This window comes from Etheostoma spectabile, unplaced genomic scaffold (assembly GCF_008692095.1).
Source record: "Etheostoma spectabile isolate EspeVRDwgs_2016 unplaced genomic scaffold, UIUC_Espe_1.0 scaffold00018607, whole genome shotgun sequence".
NCBI lineage: Eukaryota > Metazoa > Chordata > Actinopteri > Perciformes > Percidae > Etheostoma > Etheostoma spectabile.
In genome coordinates, this window is record NW_022604346.1 from 37,798 (window position 1) to 65,443 (window position 27,646).

Consider the following 27,646-nt stretch of genomic DNA (forward strand, 5'->3'; position numbering starts at 1 on the left):
CCCTTTGCATGTAAGGAGTCAACGCAAAAAAATTTGTCATAAACTAAAAAAATAAAATTGCATACAACACATTGTCAGTTTTCCTTTGGTTCCTAAAAGGCAGACATTTTAAAGTAAAGAGGTCAGAACAGTTCACATTCCAGTAGAGAGTCTGGCGGGTATAACTGTCAAATCCCTGGTACTTCACTGCAAGATGGAAAGTGGGTTAATCCCAGCACTGTGGAGAGTCAAATGGCCCTTTGACTCTCGTTTGGCAGAAGGAGAAAACTTGATGTTTTTCATATTTTCAGAAAAGGAAGGATTTTGGAGCTACAGGGTTGTCCAGTAACTGCAACTGTTTTACTTAATGGTCTGGTTAATATCCCACGGGTAAATGTCAAAAGTCTTGAATAGCAAGTTGACTTGAAGTGGCTGTTTCATGTGTCCCTAATGTCAGTTTTCCTCACGTTTAAAGGAAAATGTTATATTGGGACTCAAGAAACACTTATATCCATTCACAGTCCCTTTGGAAATGTCAAAATACACTGGCATTAATGTAAAATTAATACACTCCACTGAAGGGACTGTGTAGGGTTTTCCTGCTGTTAAAGTGATGGTTCTTTGGTAAAGTGATGGTAATTTCACCCAAGGGTCCTTTGCACCACGACCTTGAGCCAAAACCACCACCCAAAAGCTTTTTTTACCTGGGTCTAACATTGGGCGAGTTAGCGTTATCAACTGGTTATCTTAGTGCAGGCGCTAATGGAACCAACTGTGCTTCTGGTGAATTACCCCACTAATAATGCCCGAAATGATACCAAACGTCCACAGTAGAACAAATATGTTATGTACTCAATAACGGTGAATTGGAAAGTTTGTAAGTACACCAGGAGTTTCTTTAAATAATGCTTGCCTGCTGGCTTCTGCTCTCTGCTGTTACTTAGGGACGTCTGCAAATTACAACACCAAAAAGAGATACAACAAAAATATGTATTAATTAAACTTATTTTTTTTAAGTAAGTGTTGTAGTACAACTAGCAGGAGACAAGTTATAATTGAGCTAAGATTTCGGAAAGACTACCTTATTTAATCATTAAATTAATATTATTGTTCACTGCAGTGTGATTCAAGTGGGCTAATTCCACAAGACTAGTAACTCTTAGTGACAATCTGCTTTCTGTCAGCGCTATGGAAAGTAGCCCTCATTTCAGCTCAATCACTTTTGACATTTTTTTTTCTAATTTTCACAGTATTCTCCCTAAGTGCAGGCCAGTGTACGTGAAGAAGGTGAAAAGACATCATAATTGTGTAAAGTCATCCCATTCAACACTATAAATCACCACAGGCAATGTTCCGCCGGTGATACCCAGTCAAAAGGTCATGTAAAATGTCAACAGGGGCAACTCTAGCCTCAGGCCATGATTTTTATAATAATTGGGTTGCAATGTTTGTCTCCTCAAAACTACGCATCTCTTCTAAAAGATAAGTTAAGTTTATTACAACCTTATGTTCATAGTCTGGCCATCATTCCCACCGACAAAATGGACATTATACTGACCATGTAATTGATGAGATCGGGGAGCATAGCGGCATCGCACAAAACAAGTCCAATTGGGGACTAAACATAAAGAGTCAGACAACAATACTTATTAGTTAGAGAAAACAAAGAAGAACTGTACAATGATTACTTAAACTATAGATTGTAAACATCCATCACAGTTGAACTTTGACCTACTGCCTTCGTAATTGTTAGCAACATTTTGGATCTAATTACTTTTAGTTTTACCACTGATAAAGTCGATCAAAATTCTAACTGAAATACTGGCTTGTTTACTATTATCATCCATTTGATCGGCATCAGCACCAATACTAACCTTATTAAGTTGATCTGATGTGATGTGACAGATCCACAGTGCAGATACTTTTCTGCTTTGATTTTGATATGTGTAGCTACAACCAATGCTAAATTGTCCCTTTCTGAATGTGCTCCGAAATGTGCATTTTAAAGCACTGGAATACCTTTACTGTAAAACTGCAAGTTTTGCCATTGTGGTTCTAGCTCACATGCAATTTTTCTACTTAGATAGATACATTTTCCACGTGTCATGACACAATGCATGGATGCAGGGGCGGATTTAGTCATTTTGAGGCCTAAGGCAAACACAGGCATGAGGCCCTCCACAACCCTTGTTCTCCCCCTTTTCAGTCCTTATTTATCTGAGAAAGATGCAACTTGTAACTTTTCTCCAGTCTTCACTAGAACAACCTGGGCTGACACTGCCGGTGGGTAGCTCCTCTTCATCAGTGTTAGCATTGCTAGTGCAAGCACCGGCTTCTTGCTGCTCTTTAGTAACGTTAATGTTAGTGTTGTCAGTGGCTGTCGCGAAAAAGGTTGTTACCTTTTTAGCAAAACTTTCTGCTTTTTTTCAGAACCACTTCGGTAGCTTTGCTTCATTTTTCAACCGTCTGTAGACTCCAGCTTACAGCATGCTGAGCCGTTTGTTTACGAACACACGCAGATGCGTAGGATAATGGAATAGTCCAATGTAGTGGGGACTGGGGGGAGTTTCTTATCATGAATTAAACAATCGGATAGCACTTTAGAGTATCAATGTTTAGAGATGATTAATTTGTGAAAAGTAAGACAACAAATCGTAACCATAAGTTTATGAGGCGTTTTATGGGGCCCTTGGGGCCTTAGGCAATTGCCGACCTTTGCCTAATGGTAAGTCTGCCTCTGCATGGATGAGAATATTAATACATACATTAAAAGATTTGATAAAAGAGAATAGATCAGAAAACAAGACTGACTTTACACCATATTAACAACAAAAATTTAGCAACAGAAGTAAAGGGGAGCTACCTTATTTAACTGGTGTGTTTTGGTTTAAAGGAAAAAAGAAGACGCCACAATGTGATTAAAACAGAAAATGATGGCCAGAGGGACGGGAATAAGAGCCAAGTTGTAATAAACTGGAATCATCATTTAAAGCTGCAGAGTTTCAAGTTCAGTGAATTTGTGTAGCCCAATATTAGCATCCAATGTCTCATTGGGATTTACATGAACAATTACCCAGCTCAGAAATGTCCCAGTTTGGGATCAATAAAGTATATCTATCTATCTATCTATCTATCTATCTATCTATCTATCTATTTATTAAGCTCTATACGACGACAAGGAAAGGGAGAGGCACTTTAAAGTGAGCAAAATTAGTATTTATGAGACAAATTCAATTAATTCAATGAAATACTCAAAGGAAGTAGTTTCAAGAGAAGAAGAAAAAGAAAAAAAGTACAGAAGCATTTCCTCATGACACAGGATATGTGGGGACCTGCCCAACATTTGGTCATGTGTCGGGATTATGACTATTTGAACTGTTCTCAACTTCAGCTCAGAAAGATCTTTTGAGTTTGTCTTTCAGAGGAAATTCAAACAAAGCCTCACACAAGTTGGGTTTGTGTCTCAAATGTAGCAGGACCAGGCATGTTTAGTTGGGTTAGTTCTGAAAGGTTCGGGTCTCAGTTCTAGACCTACAGTGGGGTTTGAAAGTTTGGGCACGCCAGGTAAACATTTGTATTATGTAGTACGTGCCAAGAAAAGATGAAAAAATCTCCAAAAGGCATCAAATGACAGATTAGACATTTGTGTTGTATGTCGCAAAATGATGGAATTTATTTCCATCATTTACACTTTCAAAATAACAGAAAACTAAAAAATGGCGTCTGCAAAACTTTGGGCACCGAGCAGAGTTAATACCTTTGGCAAGTACCACATTCCGAACAGAGGATATTGGCATCTGAAAACCCTTTGTGTTTTCTTATAGCCTTCTCCTGTTTTGCATCAACTTTTTCAGTTTTAGTTTTCTAGACAACTGCTTAGAAGAACCCATGGTGCTGATTGTTGGGGGGGTTAGATGAGTCTGGGCATTTAAAACCTTAAGATGGACATCACCTGGTCTTTCCAGACAATGATTGAGAACAATCCATGACACTGTCAGGTCTCAGCTTTCCAAAGGGGGCAGTACAAGGTGTTAACTCTGCAGGGTGCCCAAACTTTTGCAGACGCCATTTTTTTGTTTTCTGTCATTTTAAAAGTGTAAATAATGGAAATTAAATCTAACTTTTTGTAACATGTTATACAAATGTCTAATCTGTCATTTGATGCCTTTTGGAGATTTTTCCATCTTTTCTTGGCTTCTTTATGCACATTAATACAATTTTTTTACCTGGGGTGCCCAAACTTTCGAACCCCACTGTATGCAGAAGTCTAGGGAGGTGGGATTAAGTGGACATTGTTTAATACTAGTATTTAAATTAAAATAATAATGTGCCCACCACAAAAACATATGTCGAAACTTTAAAATGTCCCTGTGGTGTTGCTTAGTTACCGACAGTAGAGGATAGTGATTGTTTTCTTGCAGGTGACCGTTTACAGCTGTATGAATCTGTGAGGCCCTCCGGGGAAAGAGCATATACTCAGCAGATCTTTTGCTGAATAAAAGAAATGTTTAAATAATTAATTTACCTTTAATGAAAAAAAGAAAGCTATCAAATTCACAATGATGAAAACTGGGCTAATCCCATTAGTGGAGATTTGCAGTTTGACTTCAAAGATCTAAGACATTAATACTATTATACTGTATCAGTATAACATAATTTGTGAGTATAAACCTGCAGAGAAATATTGCTTTACTGTAATGGAAAACAAATGAAGCAGCATCGGGTAGGCTTCGGATTGGGCCAGTAAATACTTTTTCTGCATTGGCTGGGAGGATAGCAACAGCTGGGGAATTTGACTGGACTACTCTCATTGACAGGGCAGTCTACTGTAGGTTTCATTAAACTTTGGAAGACATAATCAGAGGAAAATTTACTTTTTGTTGATTAACCTTGCACAATACACTTCAAGTTGACTAGTTTCAAATCAAAGCAATGTGTCTTATTGTGTAGAAGTGAGCCCTCACAAAGTATCATGTTTCATCATTATTGTTTTATCCACAACATATTTTCAAATTTAGCTGGAGTCTTGCTGCCATCACGCTCATAGCCCGAGGCTTTCAACTAAAGAGAGAGCAAATATATCAGCAAAGCTCAACCGTGGCATTTCCAGTGAGCTAATGAGAAACAGGTTACTTCTACGTGTGCGTATAACGAGACAGTGTGGCAGTCTTGCCAGTGGAAAAATGATTACATTGCACAACGAGAGAGTTTCTATTATGCATAGCCTCTGGTAAAATACCTCATATTTTCTCTTTAACCTACGTAGTTGAAAGGTTTCACAGAATGTTGGAATCTCTATGGAAATGCCTTCTCGTGGTTGCAAACATGGTTGACCTTTTTGAGTTCTTTCTCTTTGTGGGAAGCATGAAATCAAATCATGTCCGATTTGACAGGGGGAATGGTTTTGGTTTGTTCCCGGTCGTCAATTTCATTACACCAAACTTTCCTGTCATCTGTGATTGGGCATCTTGAGGTCTGTGCTTGTACTTGAAGCTTGCTCCTGCTTCGTAAAAACTAGTGAGTGTGCAGACGACAACTGGATTTTCTGTATAACTTCATTGGAAATAGTCACATTCAAAATATTCAGCCCCAGACATTTAGACATTAACAGCCCACAAACTGTATTTTCCATTATGGACAGCATCGGCCTCTAGGCGTCTGAAAATGAACAGAATGTTCAATGTTCAAACAACAGAAATCACATTTATCAATTTGAATCATTGGGTAAGTACACTCATGCATATCAGTGTATTATAGTAGCCTAAGCCCTACTAATACTTAATGGGAAAGACAAGTTGGTTTGAATGCAGGAGCAGACACCCTTTTTCCATGTTGGGAAGACTTTGAGAACCAGAACCCATAATTATCTTATGTAATGAAGCCCAAACATGCGTATATGCCGATATACATTATAGTGATGCACAACCAAAGCTCTTAATGTTGAAAAGAATGTCAAATTATGGTGTTTGCATACAGCCTTAAACTGATTAATCTACAAATCCTCAGTGAACTTTAATTGAACTGCTCGATTAGATGCATACTTAAGCTATACTATCAGAAAAGTAAAAATTTTAAGTAGTCAGCTACCCCTTAGTTTAATTGGATTTGCAGAAAATGTAAGTTATGCACATGAAGTTATTTACCATGATCAATTAATCACTTTATTCCCTCATTAACAGGGTTGGAACTTTGGTGGTTCCCACCACCAGGTCTGTTTTTGTCACTCCCAAATCTCTGTGTGTGTACTTGACTGCTTTCTGGAAAAGACAGATTGCATCATGGCTCGAAATGAAACAAGGGATCTGTTTTTTTATTGACTGAAAATTACAATGAATTGGTGAAAAACCCTGCTCAGTATAGTGAAAGCTGGGGGGGGGAGACCAGACATAAGAGGACACAAGCTCAGCAGGTAGAACAGGTAGTCCATTGATTGCAGCGATGGGTATTTGATCCTCAAGTATGTGGTTTAATATCCTCCTTATATATTTTGCAACCCTGTCTGCTGCTACTCATGTTGCACATATATATACTCTGTTCAGTGCAACATACTGTCATGACATAACCAACAGTGGGGAAACTTAATTACTCTTGTGATGTGAGTATTTAGCTGTCCACGTTTCAAAACCTTGATGCTTTCTGTACTACCATTCCTCTTTTTTCTAAAGCCTCTTCCTGTCCCAACCCACCATTTTTTTTAACAATGTTTTTATTGCTTTTTTTATTGCAATTACAATTACAACTTGTAATGTCCGTCAGTTCCAGCCCAAAACAAAATGTATCTCTTGACCCTCTGAGGTCTAAGGGCATTTTTAGATATCTTCTTCTACTTTTAAGGGTATATGCATATAGCTTAATCCCCATGTGTTTCATATCAAAGTCAGCTTTCTGTATAGTAAATATTGGTGAGTGGAATATTTATCAAATATCTTGTGAAAACATACACTCAATTGTTTTGGGGCTTGAAAAGACTTTACAAAAGTCTTTGGTTCACAGTAGTAAGGTTATATACTGTATGAATAGAATAGTAAACAAATGTTTAAAATAACATTTTGTAATGTTGCTTTTAGAGAAGGAATGTTGTCAAACATCGCTTGGACTCGCCGGTGCGTCTTTTTTTGGCAAAGGTTTAACCTCTGATGTACTATAACAGCTGAAAAACAAAAAGCAAATTATATGACAGTATCACAAGTAAGTAATGAAACAGAAAACAGAAAACAATGGCACCTCCAGCTCTTACGGTTTTGTATGGACAGATCACATGAGTGACTCTCTGTTACACTTAATAATAATATTTATTAGGGATGAGCGAGTACAGCATTATCTGTATCTGTATCTGTTTACCACATGAATTATCTGTATCCGGATCCGTACTCGGACTGGGCGGGGCCTAAACCGGAAGTGGTCAGATTTAACCAGGAAGTGGGTCGGGTTCTCTTGAAATGGGCGGGGCTTTAACCGATATGTTATTTTAAGCATGCAATTGATATGAGTTGATCAGAAATTGTTAAATGTATTGCTGATTTGAAAACTATTCCATGACAGCATCGAGCTTCAGATCAATGGTGTTGTCATGGTAACAAACAAACTATATACAGAACGTTTTGCAACAATGAATACAACACATGCGGTTGCAATTATGAAGTAAAATGTACTGAACAAGAGTTTTCATACTCAATATAACTTTCTTTTTTAACTTTATTTTTTATGATCAGTGTGATTTTTTGGTTCTTTTTTTTACCAGGTATATGTGTGTGTGTGTGTGTGTGTGTGTGTGTGTGTGTGTGGGTGAGTAAGAGAGAGACAGAGAGAGAGGGGGCGGGGGGCAGCTGACAGTAAAAAAAAAAAATCGCCAACGGCAGAGACGCAACGGGAGTTGCATTTTAAACCAAGCAGCATGTCTGAACCCCACGTTCACCAGAAATCTACTGGTTACTATGTAAGGACTACAAACCCCACGTTCACCAGAAATCTACTGGTTACTATGTAAGGACTACAAACCCCACGTTCACCAGAAATCTACTGGTTACTATTTAAGGACTACAAACCCCATGTTCACCAGAAATCTACTGGTTACTATGTAAGGACTACAAACCCCACGTTCACCAGAAATCTACTGGTTACTATGTAAGGACTACAAACCCCTCGTTCACCAGAAATCTACTGGTTACTATGTAAGGACTACAAACCCCACGTTCACCAGAAATCTACTGGTTACTATGTAAGGACTACAAACCCCACGTTCACCAGATACTCACCGGATACTCGTTCAGCCGGATACTCGATCACCCCTAATACGCCTTTCTCGGCACTCAAGGACACCGTACAAGGTATACTACATAGGACATTTTAAAAAAGCAAAAGAATACAGTACAACTATAACAGAAAAGGCAGAGCAATATACAGTACATTAAAGTGGAATAGGCAGTTTTAAACACGTTTTGATTTGTGATTTAAAATGGGCGGGGTGGGGGGGTGGGGCGGATTGAATCGATGTTTCTAAGTTGGGTTGTTAATGAATTCCAGAGATGGGGAATTCATTATTCATGAATGCCTGCTCCCCATGGTGGTGAGACGGGCGGAGGGGACTGAGAGGTTATGGAGAAAGAGGATCTGAGGGGCGGGAAGGGAGGGGGACGCTGAAGGAGATCAGACAAATAGGGGGGACGAGTTTGTGGATGGCCTTGAATACGAACAGGAGGACTTTGAATTGGATACAGAACTGGACAGGGAGCCAGTGGAGCTGTTGATGTGCACATGTAAAAAAGCAACAACAACAAAAGCCTTCAAATTCTCTCTCGCTCTGTCTCTGTACCTCTGCTTCCATCTGTCACGTCCTCCTCTCCTGTGATTACCTGGAAAATAGTATTGGGTGTAGAGCGTTGTCATGTCCAAGATGAAGTGGATATACTTACCTCCTTTCTCTGTCTCCTCTCTTCTCTCTTTATCACTCATTCTTACATCTTCACCTGTAATTCCCTTTTCTACATGATTTGCCTCACATTCCCTTCTCTGCTCAATTTTCTTACCCTTTTCCTTCATGTTCTTTTTTCTTGAAGTCCGCCCTAATCTCTCTTTCTTTTTCTTCACATTTTCCATCCAGACCTCCGTCTTTCTCCTCATGTGGATCTATTTTAAACCAAGCACGACAAATGCAGAACGATGGTATTTAAACAGACAATCCTCACAGTTTTTCCTTTGTTACAGGTGAGCATTACTTTCCACTTAATGTATTCTACTTCATACAATTTCCTCCCAAGTGTTCTGTCTCTCTTGAAAATGAAAAGATGACAAAAAGTAAAGGATCAAGCAGAGGGATCAAGTAATGCTGTTGTTAAAGAAAAATACTTTTTTTGTTAAATACTAAGTGATCAAATTATCTTTCCACGATGAAGACAGTGTAGTTGTTGTCTGTGTATTCTGTATTTAATAGATCAGTTTTTACTGTGACTGTAATAGCCTGGAAGTTAGCAGACCCTGAGTATTAGTTAGATAGGAATACTGTCAGAAACGCACAAATGTATGCTTCTCTTATACACCCTGGGAGATGGGAGAAAACCATGCTCTGGTTTATTGGCATTTCTTTAAACAATCACAATTGTCTTGGGCGGCACTAAGCACCCTACGGTAAAAACGGTGCCGCTGCTAAACATCCTCGGGACGGTACTCGTGTTGGTGGAACGTGTACAATCAAAAGTTGTTTTTGTTGTGCAACAGAAAACTCCAATTGGACAGATAGTCTAGCTAGCTGTCTGGATTTACCCTGCAGAGATCTGAGGAGCAGTTAACCATAGTCCTCAGAAATCCCTGCGTTTAGAATGCCAACACCAAGAAAGTGGAAGGTAATGGGAATTAACAAAATGAGGGACATTTGGCAGAATTTCCGGTAGCACCGGAGCAATCCCGGAAGTGGAACGTAGTGTATGTACAGTAGAATAGGATGCCACTTAATAAATGGCTGCTGCACTTTAAAGTCATAAAGATACCTAAGAAATCCGACCCTGTTACTGGATCCCTGTCCACTGGATTCAAATTACCTTCCTATGCACAAGGGATTCACAGGAAGTGATGCAGCATCTAAACCAGTGCAGTTTAACATCAGTAATATCAGACTTACTTACTGTTTACCATTTAATCTCTCGGCAAAAAATAGATTTCTTAGATTGTTGCGTTTGAAAATGTGCACTCTAGCTCAACAAATGTACATTGCTGGGATAAAGCTTGACATCCCTCCCCACTAGTGGTCAATGGGATGAAACTGTCTTTTTGTTAACTTTTGGATCAGTCTTTCCCTGTCATGGCTGCCCAGTTTGACAGTCTGTATCGCTCAGTTGACGTTTGTCATGTTGATCCAGTAAATTAACCTCTAGTTAATGTATTTTTTTTTTGGTGGTTAATGCACTAGCGGGATATTTCCATTTGTTTGTACTTTGTGTATATTTCATGCTAAGGCCACATATACACTCTTTGTGCTTATGGAGTCTTGCACATGCCGACCCAACAGTGCCTTTCAATAGCTGTGAGTATTCATCATGCCAACAGCGCACAGCTCATGCTGTTGATTGGCTCCTAGTCAGTGAAAGCAACAGGAGCCAATCAACTCTATATTTTGTCCAAGAAACACAATCTTGGCATTTCTGGGTTGGCCTACCAAAATATGTCGTCCCTGGAGCACTCTATAGGACGTATGTATGCTGTTTGACAAAGACTATGTATTATAAGGTCTGCTAACTGGTAATTTTTCCAGATGGATTGTAAAACTTGTCATGTAACTGAAATTCCCTGTTTAGTTAATGTGATAACAACTGAAGCATTTGACATAACAGCTAATTAATATACATTCCCAAGGTCAATAATGAACCTTCAAGCCCAAGCCTGTGTAAAATATAAGATTAGCGTTTCAGCGCTCCGTATCTGTGATACCATGCTGTCAAGATAAGGGTAGTCTATGTGTCAAAGTGAAGATACTTTAGTGAACTTGAAGATTTGTTCATTTAAACAGTGGGAAAAAAAACGAGCTAAACAAATGAATCATCAGATCTGAGTTTAGGAGGCTTACCTGAATTTGATCTGGATTTTCTAAACTTAGATGACTGTAATACTTTTTGTTAGCCCAAAGAAGATAATTGACTATTTCTGCTAATAAAAAAAGCAGTTCAACTGCCTTAGCCATCTCTTTTATAAACTTATTCAAATATGCTAATCGTAACCAGTTACCAACTGGTTTTATACTTTCAGTCCTTTAAATCTAATTAAGTGTTACATAATATATATAAGAATAAGTGTTTATAATAGTGCTGTCAAACAATTTAAAATATTTAATTACGATCACATTAATGTCATTGTTAACTCGCAATTAATCACACATTTTTATCTATTCTTGAAAACAACATTGGCACATAGCCTACTGTGGTGTTTACTTTTACACTAACATTCTCACTTGGAGCAAATAATCTCTCACACAATGAAAATTGTTTGACGGGGGGGGGGTCTTGTCAATGGAACATTTGGCAACTTTTAAAAAGTTTTCCATTCAGAATATTATTGCCGTCCATTACAGCGTCTCACACTCGCCATCCATTCAAAACGTAACGTTAATACTATTTGGCCAGCTCACTAGCCCAAAAAAAGTGTGTGTGTAGCGTACCTGTTATGTTGTTTTTTTTCTGGTCTAGCTAGATTTGGTGGGTGTTGTAGTTTTTGTAATGCTACTACAGCATGTGAAAAAACTACATAGTTTTCTAGGCCAAAAAGAACGTTAATCTTGCGATATTAAAATTGACCCCGTTAAAATGGGTTTGTGTTAACGGCGTTAACTGACAGCACTAGTTCGTAACAAGACGTTCAGCTTATTTTCATTGTTACAATTAGGATTGGTTTGCGTCTTCAGTTATTTATCTTTTCACTGGATACAAAATTCCTCTCTCCACTATGTTTCAGCCTGTTTAAAAGTGATTGGCCTGTGATGAGCACTATACCTGCAAGTCATAACAAGGTGTCATGTTTGCAGCTTGTTGGCGAGAGGGGGAGGACAGTCACTACCGTCTTGTTTTCAGTCCCTCTATCTCTTCATCCCAATACATATTTTATGTCCTTAGTCTCTTCCCCTCTGTCCATGAATCTTTCTCTTTTCTCTCTTACCCTCTCACTGTCTCCTCTCACTCTTTCTCCCTGTAAATATATGTCATTCTCACATTAAAACGACTTTCTGCAGGCTATCTGAATATGCTGTGGGCCTCGAAGGAAGCTTCTACGCTGCCTCTGTGAGCTATTGATATGCAATTTTCATGCAGATCGGAAGCACGGGGGTAATGAGAGAAAGAGAGAGTGGCATAGGTGGAGGAAAAAAAAGGAATTTGCCCTCCAAACAAAACGAATCGCCATTTTAAATTTCTGCATACTGTAGAGGCTTTTCTATCTAGGTTTTTATGTGTCTTGCTTAGAGGCTCATGAATAATGTGATGGAGTCAATATTCTGCCTGCATTTTAAAGTGTAAAGAAAAGCTGCAGAATAGAAGTGAAGCTTTTAAAGTCACAGATACATGGCTTTTCATATACTGCTTTTGTAATGAGCAGTTGGTAAGAGGCTTGATGGTGTTAAAGCCACAAAGAAGTAGTGCTGGCCCAATGAAGCTTAACCATTTTCTTTATTTTCTGACCCCCCCAAAAGGCACTCTTTGTTCAACAAAGGGTTAAAAGCACACTGAACTGCCATTCCATGAGCCTTTATCTTTAAACCTGTCCACTTATCTCATTATAAATGTTAACTGTTGTCTGTGCAGTATTTCAAATTGTATTTCATGTCATTTCTAAACTATATGTATTGCTAATGTATTTATGGTTGTAAATTACAATGGAGCTGACTTGAGAGCGGAGCCTGCTCCAGAAGTCCCCCCACAGAGGACCCCTGTAGGCAGGTAGGTCTCTTGACTTTTTTTTTTTACAATGTTTTTTCAAACCCGGGACCTCCCTAACCCAAAGCAAGAATCATACCTCTAAACCAGGGGTGTCAAAATCAACTTCTCTAAGGGCCACATTGGAAAAAGACAATCACATTAAAGGCCAGACATGTTTAGTTTATTGAAATGCTTTGATGTAATTAAAAAAGTCAAATATGCCAAAAATCAGGAAACGTGTCAAAATGTCAAAACCTGCAAAAAGTGTTGGAAAAAAGCAATAAAAATTGGCTCCCCTGTCTTGTGTCTGTCTGTGTGTGTGTGTCTATTTATGGATGTATTAGTTGTAAGCTGTGGACGTCACTCTTTCTGTTGCGTTCTTTTTATGTGTCTCTTCCTGTTCATTTCTCAACAGTTCACTATATCCTAAGTATAGGCAATTTTCAGTCAAACTAGTTTGTATTGATTGCATGCTGAAAACAGACATATTTCTTTCCCAAATGGTCCTGGGTTGAACAAAAGAAGAGAATCTTTTTGAACCAGGGAGACATTGTCTATTTCTCTCTGCGCCACACAGTATTGATGGACACAATCAGTGATGTAGTGGAGGCTAAACGCACGTAAACGCCATTTATGCACCTCTCAAAATTTGGAAATGGCGTTTACCTACCTCCAAAGTGCGTTTATCCACCTCTGAATAGCCTATCGTCCAAAAGCCATTCTAAATTAAGCTTATGTCGTTTTAGTTTCATATTGTTCATTATTAGTTTCATAGGTTGTTAAACCTAAGTTTATCACATTGCGCTGCATTACTGTCAGTGTTGACCAATCTCTTGCGGTGTTTGGGGTATCAAGCCCCCAACGTCGCCTTCCAGGCAGCGCTGCTTGGAAGGTGATAGGATTGGGCAGTGGTTGGGTGCCTTGAAGTCACGGTCGAAGCGCTGCCTTGAAGTCGACGTTGGGGGCTTAAAACATCAAGCAGGAAGCAGCAGACTTTTTTTAAGCGCCGCCAAGACAGCAGCCGTCCTCCTGATGCCAGCAAACGGTCTCAGAAAGAAGCCCAAAGTGAGTAAGCTCAAAAAACAGGACTCAACGTAATGTTTTTGAGGTTAATTTGGTTAATGGCAGATTCATGCCACTAACTCAAAAAGCCACGGCATTGATTAGGTTAGCCTTCCCCTTTCAGACATGAAGTTGCAGGTCACCTAGCTACCTTTTCCCATTAGTGAAATTCAGGATATATTGTCTGATAAATAACTGGATGTTATTTCATTCTCTGGCCACTGAAAGTTAGTGACAAGAAGCTCCCTTTGCTAGTCAGCTAGCTAGTTATTGTTGTCGCTCTAGCTGTTGCGGTTTTGCGGGGACGGTAAACGTTTCTATCGTAACAGCGAGTTGGACCAATCAAAAACGTTGCTGTTACGCTTAGGAGTGTGGGTATTGTAGTTTTTCTACGTAAGATAGTGGCTAATTGTATAAACTGAATACTGATTGTGTGACCTAATGAGGGAACAACCAGTGATAAATGACAGCCTATAGCAATGTCATCAGGATACACCGGTAGGCCGTGGCCCACCTTATTGGCGATCGCGTCCTGATCCACCTGATCACAGAATTTACAGTCAGGTCCATAAATATTGGGACATCAACACAATTCCAATCTTTTTGGCTCTATACACCACCACAATGGATTTGAAATGAAACAAACAAGATGTGCTTTATCTGCAGACTTTCAGCTTTAATTTGAGGGTATTTACATCCAAATCAGATCATGAACGGTGTAGGAATTACAACAGTTTGTATATGTGCCTGCCACTTTTTAAGGGACCAAAAGTAATGGGACAGATTAATAATCATAAATCAAACTTTCACTTTTTAATACTTGGTTGCAAATCCTTTGCAGTCAATTACAGCCTGAAGTCTGGAACGCATAGACATCACCAGACGCTGGGTTTCATCCCTGGTGATGCTCTGCCAGGCCTCTACTGCAACGGTCTTCAGTTCCTGCTGAGTTCTTGGGGCATTTTCCCTTCAGTTTTGTCTTCAGCAAGTGAAAATGCATGCTCAATCGGATTCAGGTCAGGTGATTGACTTGGCCATTGCATAACATTCCACTTCTTTCCCTTAAAAAACTCTTTGGTTGCTTTCGCAGTATGCTTTGGGTCATTGTCCATCTGCACTGTGAAGCGCCGTCCAATGAGTTCTGAAGCATTTGGCTGAATATGAGCGGATGATATTGCCCGAAACACTTCAGAATTCATCCTGCTGCTTTTGTCAGCAGTCACATCATCAATAAATACAAGAGAACCAGTTCCATTGGCAGCCATACATGCCCACGCCATGACACTACCACCACCATGCTTCACTGATGAGGTGGTATGCTTTGGATCATGAGCAGTTCCTTTCCTTCTCCACACTCTTCTCTTTCCATCACTCTGGTACAAGTTGATCTTGGTCTCATCTGTCCAAAGGATGTTGTTCCAGAACTGTGAAGGCTTTTTTAGATGTTGTTTGGCAAACTCTAATCTGGCCTTCCGGTTTTTGAGGCTCACCAATGGTTTACATCTTGTGGTAAACCCTCTGTATTCACTCTGGTGAAGTCTTCTCTTGATTGTTGACTTTGACACACATACACCTACCTCCTGGAGAGTGTTCTTGATCTGGCCAACTGTTGTGAAGGGTGTTTTCTTCACCAGGGAAAGAATTCTTCGGTTATCCACCACAGTGGTTTTCCGTGGTCTTCCGGGTCTTTTGGTGTTGCTGAGCTCACCGGTGCGTTCTTTCTTTTTAAGAATGTTCCAAACAGTTAATTTGGCCACACCTAATGTTTTGCTATCTCTCTGATGGGTTTGTTTTGATTTTTCAGCCTAATGATGGCTTGCTTCACTGATAGCGACAGCTCTTTAGATCTCATATTGAGAGTTGACAGCAACAGATTCCAAATGCAAATAGCAGACTTGAAATGAACTGTGGACCTTTTATCTGCTCCTTGTAAATGGGATAATGAGGGAATAACACACACCTGGCCATGGAACAGCTGAGCAGCCAATTGTCCCATTACTTTTGGTCCCTTAAAAAGTGGCAGGCACATATACAAACTGTTGTAATTCCTACACCGTTCATCTGATTTGGATGTAAATACCCTCAAATTAAAGCTGAAAGTCTGCAGATAAAGCACATCTTGTTTGTTTCATTTCAAATCCATTGTGGTGGTGTATAGAGCCAAAAAGATTGGAATTGTGTTGATGTCCCAATATTTATGGACCTGACTGTATAGTTTACCCACCTCTTTTTTTACCACTACACCTCTCGACACAATAGTCTAATCGCTAAGTGAAAAAGGACTGCCCTGGGGGAAAAGAGCATTGTTGAAAAAGATGAGGAAAGTCCTTCTTTGTCTCCAATTGGATCACAACCCTTGAGGAAAGCTTTTTAATTTCTTATCTCATTTTGTTCTTTTTCTCACACTGATAAGATGTTCTGTACTCGATCTTTCTTTAACTTTAATTAAATTCAATATAATTCAAATCCCTTTTTTCCACGTTAAAAGAAAGCTGATTATTTGCCAAAGCAAATTTAGTGCAAACAATACAGATAACAAGACTCTTGTTAAAATCACTCTTGTACTATGACTGGAGTAGGATAGAATGGATGGAAAAGTGTGTTAAGCAACAATAGAAATAAATTTGCCAGAACGAGTTAAAATATAATCATAGAGATTGGAACAAATTAGGACACTTGATCAGTGAGTTGATGACCTGCTCCCTTGAGTTGCTTAACTGTAACCTCTGTTTTTGATCTAGGAATGTTTGTCTGTCTGACTGTGCTGGTGAAAAAGCAGGCAAGGTTTGACTTTTTTTTAAAGCCTTTTTGTTGTTTTTTTAAATACAGTTGCCAGCCATCAAGACCTTGGAGGGGTCAGGGATGGTAAGACAACAATCTGTGATGACACCCCTACTTTGAGTGTGGCCATTGGGAACATGTACGAACACTTCTAGACGTTTATAAATGACATGGCGTAAGACCAAGTTTGCTTGAAGATAGTTTTGCATTGCTGGTCCATACAGCAAAACGAAAAACGTGCTCTGGTTTATTGGCATATCTTTAAACCAATCATAGTTGTCACGGGTGGCGCTGGGCGCCGGACGGAGCCCCGGTGCCGCTTCAAAATAGCCTCTGGAATGAACTTGTTTTGGTAGAACGTGAACACATTTTTTAGTTGTGCAAGAGAGAACTCAGATTGGACAGATAGTCTAGCTATATGTCTGGATTTACCCTGCAGAGATCTGTGGACCAGGTAACTATAGTCCTCATTAATCGACTGAGGATGCCAACACAAAGAAAAAGCATAAATAAGGACATCCGTCCCAGATGCTTTCCATTGAAAAGCTTGGGGTTTCACATTACTGTCATAGTTTCGGTGACAGTATCACCATTACAAAGTCTTTTGAATAAAAGGAGTTGCTCAAGCTTGCCATCAACTTTACACAGCCTTATTTACATCCCCCATGCATGCAAAATAACAATATAATACTTCCATTTGCTGATCAGATTAATTCTCCCTTGTTAATAAACCCTTTTGGTTAATGTAGCTGTTCCACCAGCACCAGTGTTACTACAAGGGTTAAGGCTTCAAAAAACACCTAATGTCAGTATGCTTTTTTGTTCTGTCCAACATGTGTGTTGGCTGTAATGAACACTGAAGTCTGTAAGGGGCCTCTAGCAGTGCTTTGGACGTTCAGTCATACTGTTGCATCTGAGAAAGCCATTCAGTTATGTTGCCGATCAATTGCATCACCACCCTCTCTCCCTTTCTCTATGCCTCTTTCTTCTTCTCTGTTTTGCCCGCACGCACGCACGCACACACTCTCTGTCCTTTGCCTAAGTCCATATTGATGACCAAGGCGTAATAACAGAGGTGACATGGTTGACTTGTTTCCAGCAATAATTCTGTAGCTCATTATTGGCAGGTACATATTCCATGTACAGGACAATGTGTGTGTGTGTGTGTGTGTGTGTGTGTGTGTAAGGGGGTGGGAAATATACATGCTAACATATGTTTAGTTTTGCTTAATGGATGTAGATTGCTGGGATAAAGAATAGATAGGCAGTGCCGCGAGACCACACAGCGCTGTGGTGCAAGACTAGGACGTGTTCAATTCAACATGTGCAAGCTATCATGCAAACATGTCAACACATGCTGTGCGTGTGTGTGTTTTGTGTGTAGATATTGGCTACCTAAAAAGGATAATGGTAATTAGCAGTATTACAGTTTTTTCACTTTAGCACTAATTTCCGAACCTCAACGTCATTTTTCAAAACTCTAGACACAAAACTCACAACCAATGATCAAAATGCACAAACACTTGTTTCAATCGGTTGGATCCGAACAATGACAGTGAAACTATGGGTAGCTTGGGTGTGGGTGATCTAAAGTAACGTCTCAATGGTATTTCATAAGAAATTAGTTTTTTGAACCAATGATTGTGCAAGTGCAAGATTTCTTTAAAGACATGAATGCACAATACAATGTTTTGAACTTTGGACAGCCTGTGTTACAAGTGAAGATTGTTTTGAGTTTCTAGAGTTTTGAAAAATGACTTAAAGGTTCTGAAATTAGTAGTAAAGTGACTGTAGAAAACGGTAATGGTGTTAGCCAATTAGCTAACATGCCCTGAAGAGCACAGAGCATTGAAGCAAAGGGCAGGGGAGCTATTTGTCTTCCCAAGGCCAGGCCAGCTAGATAGATGGCACGCACACAACCCCACCCCCACTTCCCCTTACTACTTTAGTTGTCATGGTGATGAAGTGAAGGCTAAAAACCAAAGCTTCATTACAATATGGAGAAAAAAAGAAAACGTTGAAAAGAAAGAGAAAGAAGAGAAGGTTATATACTGCTAAAGGAAATATGAATGGATGGTAAGAAAGAGAAAAAGAAGGGACAGAAAAAGTTGAGGTGAATTAACAAATACAAACAAAAACAAATTTGACATGTATCTCCTAATTTCAGTTCAGTGTTTTTTTAATATCTGTCAGACATCTGTGAGGGGTGAGGGTGTATACAGTATGTGGATTGGTGTATATTATGTCTCAAGGCTGCATGTGTTTGTGTGTGTGTGTGTGTGTGTGTGTGTGTGTGTGTAAAGGCCAGTTTGGCAGTGGGCTGTTCCTGGGAGAGGTAACCTTTGCTTGTATAGAAGACAGAAACTCACTCTGACAGCCGACAGACAGAGGTATAACTCCCTGGAAACATACACACATGAATGCGCACACTGTACACAAAGAGGCACATGCAGTCTCACAGACACATACATACACATGTGCACAAAATTCACCTGAGCTGCCAAGAGGGGAAAAAAGACATTTGACCGCTCAGACTGACATAAAACAGCAGCTTGGCATAAGGGCCAAGCATAATAATTTCCTGCGTTCTAGGCAGCCAGTGGCATGACTTCACCACAGGATTTTTTGACAATGACATCTACGTTTACATTATGTAAGATAAGTATTACAGTGTACATTTTAATACAGATTCTTTTCACACGTTTTTGTAAGATTCCTTATAAATATCCATTTGGAGTTAAGTTAATTCTTGAGCTTGGGAATAGTATTCATAGAAAAAATGACGTTAACTTAAGGGGCCATACCTTTCACCCGGCTAGTTTAAGACCGACACAGTTTCCTGTCCAGCATCCACGCTATTTAAATAGCAAATGCACTTGCGCCCATGGGCTTGCTGGTCTTACAGGTAGCTGTGTTCAGGTGCATTCTTGGCGTATTGCAATCTCGAGGCAGTGGAAAGTGATCGCGCCATTGATCAACAACAACCTGGTCTAAAGTGGTCCAGGTTAACCTGGTCAATTTAATACAGCACTTCATTGTTATTTTGACAGCGCATTAGTGAAATGCACCTAGGCTCGTGCACAGTGCGCACACTATGCTTGTCACACAAACACACACACAGGGAAGTGCAACAGCACACAAACATGCAAAAGATTTAAAAAATACAAATATAACAATATGAAATAGTATTATGACATGATCTGCTAGCGCACTTTCACGTCACTTCACGCATCAGGTTCTTCACTCCTTTCTCCCCAGCAGATCATCCATCATGAGCAATGCACCAAGGTACAAATGCGTCTGGCTGTTAAAGGGAATAGGAGATGACACTCTGATTGGTTTATTGCATGTTATGCCTAAAACACACCTATGATTTAATGAAGACACTAAATACAACCCTTGTACTTTTTTTTCCACCGTCAAACTAGGAAATGTGGATTCGGACACGCCCTAAACGCACCTGCACCAAGCACTTTCCGCCGTGCACTTAGATCGGTAATATAGGGTGTGAGTAATAAGCAGAGGTGGGTAGTAATGAGTTACATTTACTCCGTTACATTTACTTGAGTAAGTTTTTGAAGAAATTGTACTTCTAGGAGTAGTTTTAAATCACTATACTTTTACTTGTACTTGAGTAGATTAGTGAACAAGAAACCGTACTCTTACTCCGCTACATTAGGCTACAAGGAGCTCGTTACTTTTCTTTTTACCTTGTTGGTATTCTACGCGTCATCGTTTTTACCCCAGCATACGTCTCATTTTAATGTTTTATTTTGACAGAGAGAGAGTCTTCCGCTGAAGGCTCTACCACGTGACTGTGTTCGACCAATCAAACGGCGATGTGCAGTCACGTGACCATACTCATTCTCAGTGGCGGGACCATAGACTGTATATATCTATGGGCGGGACGTGTTAGCTTACAGTCGTAGCAAAACAAAGAATGTCGCCAAGGCAACGCAGACCAGGAGGAACCCCCCCCCCGGCCTCATAGTGAAAGCATGGTTACCTTTTAGGAAAAGTGTGAAACAGCAGCTACGTTATGCGGCGTCTTCAATGTCGACCAAAACAAACGGACATGTGAGCGTTCAACAACTCAACATCTAACCTGAGGAAACGTAGCGGTAGTTTTAATTTTTGCTGTGGATCGGTGAATGTTTGTCTTTCAGGTTACATAAAGTATGTTTTGCACATGCAGTATCCATCCACATTTAATGTGACAAGTCTCTCACTTAAGCTATTTTGTAATTAATAAATTAATTTTAATTTATTTTAGTGATTGGATGAACAATAGTTTGCCTAAATATGTATATTTTGTATTTTTGTCTGTCTGATTGATGCTTGTGTTAAGAAATAAATCAGACGTTACTCAATAGTTACTCACTACTTGAGTAGTTTTTTCATCAAGCACTTTTTTACTCTTACTCAAGTAATTATTTGGATGACTACTTTTACTTCAGTCATATTATTCTGAAGTAATAGTACTTTTACTTGAGTAAAATCTTTGGCTACTCTACCCACCTCTGGTAATAAGGTCTTACTTTAATCACGTGTCATGGTCTTTATCTGCTAAGGGATCTGGCTTCAACTCACCAAACTGCTGATGCATATTTATGGTCGTCATTCTCATTAGTTTGTCAATTACCCATTTGTGGGTGAAACGCTCTACTAGCAAAAATTTGACAGTTAGTTACCAAAAAGCACCATTACCGTAACTAGTCAGAATCAATGATAGTACAGTCCATTTCAAGGATAATTGCCTAACATCCACCACGATGTCCATCCCAACTGAAACTGGTGCAATTTACACGCAGTTAAAAATGGATGAAATATTTTGGATGAATTGTTGTCATGCAAGATGTCAAGAGTACGCAAGTGTGCTGTTGACATTCATACTGCCATTAAGCAATTATTCTTAGATTTTTGTTTATTGACAAAAACATTGCAGTGATCTGACATGCTCAGACACCATGTAATTGAGGTAAGTAGTGCTTCAGATATGATCATTTTCTTCTGTGTGGTAAGACTAAGATAAACATTTATTGATCCCCAGAGGGGAAATTCAGGAACAGGTAAATCTTTCAGCAGCATTCCAGGATGGGAAAAAAACATGCTCTGGGTTATTGTCATTTCCTTAAACCAATCACAACTGTATTGGCCGGCGTTAAGCGCCGCACGGAGAAACGGTGCCTCAGCAAAATAGCCTTGGGATGGTGGTTTTTGTCAATTCTGATAATCTAGCTATCTTTCTGGATTTACCCTGCAGAGATCTGACACCTGATTTCCAACGGCTGCGGATGGGCTCCGCTGCGTGACAGCTCCGTACTCCACCATCTGTCAATACACACCAGGTCCGGTTTTGTTACAGAACGGCTGTGACTGACAGCTGAAGTCTCGAGAACCCACGAGATCTCATAAAATCACGTAGAATAGACCCGCAAAAAACACAGCAGTTTGTTTACATCCAGAGGAATAGAGAGGAAACAACTCTCTGCTGCGTTTTCAAGGTGTAATGCAGGGAAATATGATCCGCCGTGAGCATGTACTATTTTATTTTGTTTCTGTGCTCCACTTCTTGTCCCACACATCTGCCGTGTGCTGCATTGCTGCGGAGATCTCCGGCGTTCAGCAAAAATAGAAGCCCTGTGCATCATCTACGAAGGGCTGGGGATCAACGGAGCTGGGACGCAGCCGTTCAGCAGTCAGTGGAAATACACACATTGACTTTACTGGAAACCTAATGACTCTGCCACCGTTCTGGAGCGGATCCGAAGTTAACAATATTTCTCATGAATCCAACTGAGTTTAAAATGCCAACAGTAAGAAAGCGGAATTTCCGGCGGCACCTGAACAATCCTGGAAGTAGTAAGGATATAAAATGCAAAACAATCAGCTAATCACCCATCACATTAAAAAGCACATGCATTCCATATACACACACATACAATGCAGACAATCACATTTTAAAATGCATGCACGCGCGCACACACACGCACACACGCACACTCTCTCTCTCTTGAGGTTTCTGCCAGAGTGTGACTGATTGAATTTCAACCTTCTCTGCAGGCCAAAGGCAGCAGCAACCGCTGAGCAATGCACATTTTACTGCTCTCTCTGCCCGGATCAGTGTGTGTGTGTGTGTGTGTGTGTGTGTGTGTGTGTGTGTGTCTGACATATTCCATATTCCGTGTTTTTCTTCTGTCATTTGCTCTGTTTTATAAAATGTCTGCAACTATTCAATCAATTTGGTCATTTGCAATATGTGGTGTTTTTGCTACTACTTTTAATGTATGCAAATCCAACTTTTGATTTCCGAAAAAAGGCTCATCAGTGTGAGATACTGAGTAATCATGAGTCCCATCTGAAAAGAGCAAAAACAGAATGGAAAAGCCTTCAAAGCAGCATTTAAATAATCAGACACTGTAGTGCTGCATCGACAATTAATCTCATCAAATCAGATGGCAAACAACTGCCACTATGGCCACACTGTGAGGCCTGTACAGGTGCTTATAAATTCATCACATTAAACAGCTGGTATATGGCTTATTCAAAATGCAAGATTCCCTTCCTGAAGTGTCAACTTATTTCCCAAAGGTACTATTTCCTTAGGCTCCTAACAGTTAATTCTGCTTCTAAAGTCTTGATGACATTCTACCATTAATACAATATTAAGTGTCAATTCTTGAGATTACCTTGTTCTCGTTCTTCCCCTGCTCCACTAAGGTTCCTGCACTTTACTAAAGTGTATATTATCTGCCTCCTGTACCTCTCAAATGGCAGTGAGCAGTAAACCTTTTGTGTTGTTGGTAATGTCATGCTGAGCTTCTTACATGAAACTAAATAATGTTGTTTGAAAGCATTGTATCATCGCATTGCTTAAAATTGCTGCCGTAAATGGAAAAAAAGAACCTCCCCAAGGTTTGTGCTGAGCACCAAATGTTTACAACATCTGGCTCCACCCCTTGTCAGCAAAGTGATCATCATTATTACTGCATGCTTCCCGAACTGAGTGTAATATCAATACTGTATTATGGTGGCAGTTAGTAACGCTGATCAATCAAGTCAGTGGCTTTGCTATATTTTTGAGGGGAAGTATTATAGAGCATTTTCAAGTTCATACTGGTATTTTGTGTTTATTTTATGCTATCTTTTTACTTTTGCTTTTACAGTGGGTCTATGTTATTGGAACAAAGCAGCATTTCTACCGTCAGCAGAAATGCTGCTTGATAAAGTTTCCTTGGCCTTTGGAATTAAAATAGCCCCGCATCATCACATACCATCAATTTATTTATTTCATGTTAAAAAAGCAAAAACGTGCTCAGTGGTACAGTGGGCGCCTTCAAGTCGGAAGATTAGTGGTTCGATCCCTGGCCCTGCAGTCCCATGTCAAAGTGTCCTTGGGCAAGACACTGAACCCTGAATGCATTAAATTGCTCCCAATGCTACCCATGTAAATGTGTGTGAGGGTTTATCTGATGAGCAGGTGGCCCCTTGTATGACAGCCTCGGCCACAGTGTATGAATGTATGTGAATGGTTCCTGTACTATGTAAACGTGCTTCGAGTAGTCAAAAAGCACTATAAAAGAACAGTCCATTTACAAGCCATCAAATACTCCTGTAAGTTAAACTGGGAAACAGTTTGGGCTGATTAAATCTTAAAAAACATTAAACAAATTGAAAAAATTACAACAAAAAAGCTATTAGGTTGCAAACAACCCATAATGCAAATACTCTCTATAGGAGCTGTTGTCATACTGGTACTCTCTCCATTCAGAAAGAATGGCTGCTGATGTTACTTGTACCATTGTTCTATATGATTGGTACATGTCTAATCATGAGTTAAGAACCATCTCCAATTTTTCAAAAGTAATTTTAGAAAAAATACTGTATTCAAATCAATACAGTATTTTACATAATGGACATCTTTATTATTCTACAGAAGTCGTTTGAGAAGTCTCTAGGGACATTTTGTTGTTGATGTTTATTATGTTTTTTTTCTGGCATGGAAAGTTTTCACTATTGCAATTCAAACCAACCAGGCAGAAAATGGGCCATAAAACCTGAAAAAAGCAACTAACTGACATTTTAATGGTACGAAGCTAACAGTTACAACACACCGACTGCAAAACCAATCACAAATAAAATCTCTGCGTGGGAGCTCTAATTGACTGATTAATGACAATCAATTAAGTACTGATGAGCGTACAGTGTAACCTCAGTCATCCAACCCAACTCAGACCCGCTGATCAAAGCATCTTTGTATGATAAAGACCAAATACAGTTCATTATGCTTTATTACACACAATGAACGAACAAACATCTGCATTAGGAAGAAGTCCTTCCGCAACTCAGTCAGTAGTGAATGACAAACGGCAGACTTTGCCACTTCAATAGAGCAAAATCACAGCTGCTTGAACCACTTTAGCCACCAGACTATGCACACTCCTGAAACTAATACATTGGTCTATCACCCTTTTGAGCATCCTTAGTCACATCAGATGGGACATCAGCCATATTGGCTTCACTGCATCCGTCAGCTAGAGGTGCACAGGGACAGCAATTCACAAGACAGCCACTGAATGAATGACTGCCCCATCTTCCTCATCATGACCTCTAGCTTGTTTTCAGATTCAATCCATTAGAGATTATGTTTGGTCCCATTTACCAATCCCCATTCCATCCGAAAGCAATACTGACCACTGACCACTTCAGCTGTAGATTGATTTGCAGGACGCCTGGGAGACAGAAGAGACAGAAGAAGAGTGATGACTCAATATCCATAATGTCCGAGGCCCGGTTTAATTTGCTTTCAATTTAATCTTCTTCTTCACTTCCGAGTCAATTGGTTTGAAAAAAAAAAAGAAAAAAAAATTCTAAACAGCTTTATGCTTGAGCAGGTTGTCACATCTAAGCCGATTTAGACGTAATTGTGAATGAGTGTTGTGTCAGAAGCAAATTAATTTTTGGGTCAAACCAAATAATTTGAATGAATAGATTGGGTATTTGACAGAAATGTTGTAAGTCAGGCTTGGTTTTGTTTCTTAGGTCATTTTGGTGAAACTGATTTTGTTTAAGAGGCCTATTCCATCATCAGCTTAGCCTACAAACAGCTGAATTGTTGGATGCCTAAGGGGCAAAAAGGGCATTAATTCACTGCAGGATTTTTTAAAGAAACTTTTAAATTAAAGTTACAGATCAAAAACTACACGCCTCTTCAGATGTTAATTGAGAAACGTAGTATAACAATTTGGTGAGTACTGCTGCTCATGCTAACCCACTACTTGTGCTTATTATGCTGTTTTACACAATGTTGGAAGAATGGAACATAATTGAAAACCTATATCTTATTCTGAATTGGCAGAGTCCCGCTGCCGATCCAAGAGAGTTTACCCCAGTATTAGGCCAAACAGCACAACAGAGAAATAGTCATAATAAGCTTTTTTATTTTGTCACATTTCAGTGTTATGTTAAAAACAAAGCTACTTACAAAACCAGAAAAGATTCACATTAAAAGATTTTTTTGAGCAAGGTTGTCTGTTTTGCAGATTGTCAGGCAAGTTAGTGACTCGTGTCACTTTTGGAAGTATAGAGGCTCCTTTTTTATTAGCTAAATTAATTGTATTTGAGTTCTGCTGGATTTTATTTAGAAACAAGTGCCACCAATTGTGACCTTCAAGCCTTATTGCCACCATATGGTTGTGGTTCTTTAGCAGAATATAAGATACAGAAGCTGTAACTGACAGTATCAGAATTCCAATTGATAGACTTAGAGTTTTCTGCCACACTAGGGGACATGTGAGCAGTGACTTGAGATAAATGCTAACATCAGTTTGTCACCATTGACAGTGACAGAGCTATGTTTCCATCCACACGTTTTGATCCAATTTAAGTTGAATGGAAAATTCCTTAAACAGTAAAATTTGATGGAATTTAGAATATCGACTCAAAAGATATACGGCTTATGCAATAAACGCTGATGGAAACGTTTTTGCCAAATAAATAATGAATTACGATTAAGTTTAAGTCACTTTATGGTTGCAACCCGCCACAAAACGAAGAAGAAGAATTTTATTTAATTTCCGCCCAGTATTTCCGCTCTGTTTTCACACAGGCTGACGTCAACAAAGTCAGATGGAAGTGGACGGACGAGGAGACGAGAGGTTTTACTTTAATTTATCAGGAACTCTCAATGGAAATGGCCGACAAAGGTTAGGACAGCTGTGGGACGTCCTCCAGAAGTTAATGGAAAGCACTCAAACAGCGAGACATGTCTCAAAAAAGAGTTGTCTTGCAGCGGAGCCAGAGGGAAGTAAAAGGCAAGTTGCATCTGTGTCTCATAGCAATGTGTCGTTGTTTTCTTATTATGCTTGATATGTTACTATCAGCTGGCACATAAGGACTTTACAACTTGTGCAATTTTGATCGTGTGTTTGTAGACGGAGCGATCCATTTTGTCTAGAAAAACTTGTTCGCAAATGTTTGCTTGAATGTTATGCGATTCATGGTGAAATGAATGGAAACACCTCATGCCAATTTGATGGCAAAAAAACAGCGTGTGACGTCATTACGCACAGGTTTTTATTCGCTTTAAAGCCGTTTAACACACTTTAACCAGCATTATTCACATGAGTTGTTTTTACCGAACTTCAGATAACTTGATGACAAGTGGATGGAAACTTAGCCAGTGTCAACATGTTCATGTTTAGCAAGTAAACTGTGTGTTCAGACATAACTCAAGGCATCAATGAGCGGTGACATGATTGCATACAAGGTAATGGAAAGACATGAGTAGACACAAAATTGCAGAGGCAAATTAAAAAAAATTATAATAATTGCACTCATCTGTCATAAATGTGTCATAATGGAGAGGAAGACGAGAGAGAGATCAAGGGAAATATGTCTTACTGTTAGAATCTGACTAACACACACACACA

The 27,646-nt window shown here is 39.5% G+C and overlaps 1 long non-coding RNA gene across 1 annotated transcript; it reads left to right on the forward strand.

Annotated features, from left to right (window-relative positions):
* Positions 1-620: 620 nt before the first annotated feature.
* LOC116681299 (uncharacterized) lies at positions 621-20,322 on the forward strand. Its single transcript, XR_004329993.1, has 3 exons — positions 621-709; positions 6,398-6,400; positions 20,312-20,322. It is a non-coding gene; the product is annotated as an uncharacterized LOC116681299 (long non-coding RNA).
* Positions 20,323-27,646: the final 7,324 nt, after the last annotated feature.